Source organism: Hevea brasiliensis, chromosome 15, assembly GCF_030052815.1.
Source record: "Hevea brasiliensis isolate MT/VB/25A 57/8 chromosome 15, ASM3005281v1, whole genome shotgun sequence".
In the NCBI taxonomy this organism is placed as follows: domain Eukaryota; kingdom Viridiplantae; phylum Streptophyta; class Magnoliopsida; order Malpighiales; family Euphorbiaceae; genus Hevea; species Hevea brasiliensis.
Window position 1 is genome coordinate 66,133,060 of NC_079507.1, and position 1,423 is coordinate 66,134,482.

General features: G+C 36.6%; 1 non-coding gene across 1 annotated transcript; it reads left to right on the forward strand.

Annotated features, from left to right (window-relative positions):
• Positions 1-665: 665 nt before the first annotated feature.
• Positions 666-773, forward strand: LOC131174207 (small nucleolar RNA R71). The gene has a single exon (XR_009144455.1). It is a non-coding gene; the product is annotated as a small nucleolar RNA R71 (small nucleolar RNA).
• Positions 774-1,423: the final 650 nt, after the last annotated feature.

The following is a 1,423-nucleotide window of genomic DNA, read 5'->3' on the forward strand; positions in this document are numbered from 1 at the left end:
AGTTAGCAAGAATCTGTTGTAATAAAGCTTCTGTGGTGGAACTTTGTTCTTGCTGTTTTGGTGGAGGTGCAGGATTCATGTTTCTCTGCTGAAAATTAGGCAATGGTTGCCTATTTTGCTGATATGGAATTCCTTGTTGCTGTCGTGGTTGGAAATTCTAATTTGGAACTTGATTTTACTGATTTCCCCATGAAAAGTTGGGATGATTCCTCCAAGTTGGATTATAAGTTTGAGAGTAAGAATTTCCCATTTGTTTGTTTCCATAATTACCAACATATGCAGCTTGCTCTCCATAGTCTACTCCACAGCTGGTAGTTCCTTCTGCATAAGCAACTTATTGTGAACTTCCAGATGATGATGATGAACTAACCAACATACTTAAATCTTCCATCTTCTTAGCCAAGACATTTGTAAGTGCATCAAACTTTGCATTAATCATGTTGAATGGATCAAGGTCATACATTCCAGCAGCTTGCCTCTTTTGAGTTGGAGCTGGTCCTCTTGGACTACTCCGAAGATGAGTATTCTTTGCAATTTTCTCCAATAGCTCATAAGCTTAATCTTCATGCTTCATAATAAATTCTCCTCCTGTTTGAGCATCAATAATCCCTCTAATTGCAGGAGTAACATTGGTGTAAAAATTTTGGTTTATCATCTATTTTGGAATGGCATGATGTGGGCATTGTCTCTCTAATTCCTTCCACCTCATCCATGATTCATACAGAGTTTCATCTTCTCTTGGTCTAAAAGCTGTCATTTGATTCCTCAACTCTTGAGTTTTTCCAGGTGAAAAATATTGTGCAAGAAATGCATCAGTGAGTTGCTCCCAATTTGTAATGGAGTTGTGAGGAGAATCAAGTCAATCCAATGCTCTATCTTTCAAAGAGAATGGAAATAGCTTCAATCTTGCTGCATCATTAGATACTCCAGGTTGTTTTTGCATATCACAAATCATAGCAAACTTCTTTAGATGTGTATGTGGATTTTCAGAAGGATGTCCCCCGAATTGGAAATTTTGAATCATTTGAAGAACTCCAAAATCCATCTTGTAACTATTTGCATCAATTCTTGGTCTTGCTATGCTCTCTCTCAAGTCATCAAAATGAGGAAAAGCATGATCCATCATACTTCCCCTAGGCACATTAGCATTTACAACCTCTTCACCTTGGGCTGTATTTTCATTGTTTCGATCATTTTCAGCATTACCACCACCAATTCTAATTCTTTCATCAGCCATGTCTGCTTCAATTTCAGTTTCTCTCAAGGCTTCTTTCCTTTTTCTGGTTTCTTTCTTGTTGGCTTTACAAAATTTCTCAATTTCAGGATTAAATAATAAGGATGTGTCACTTGTGCTTCTAATTCTTCTCATAAAAGATTAAGAGTACCTAAAAAGAAAACAAACAAACACAAAATGAAAAGATAA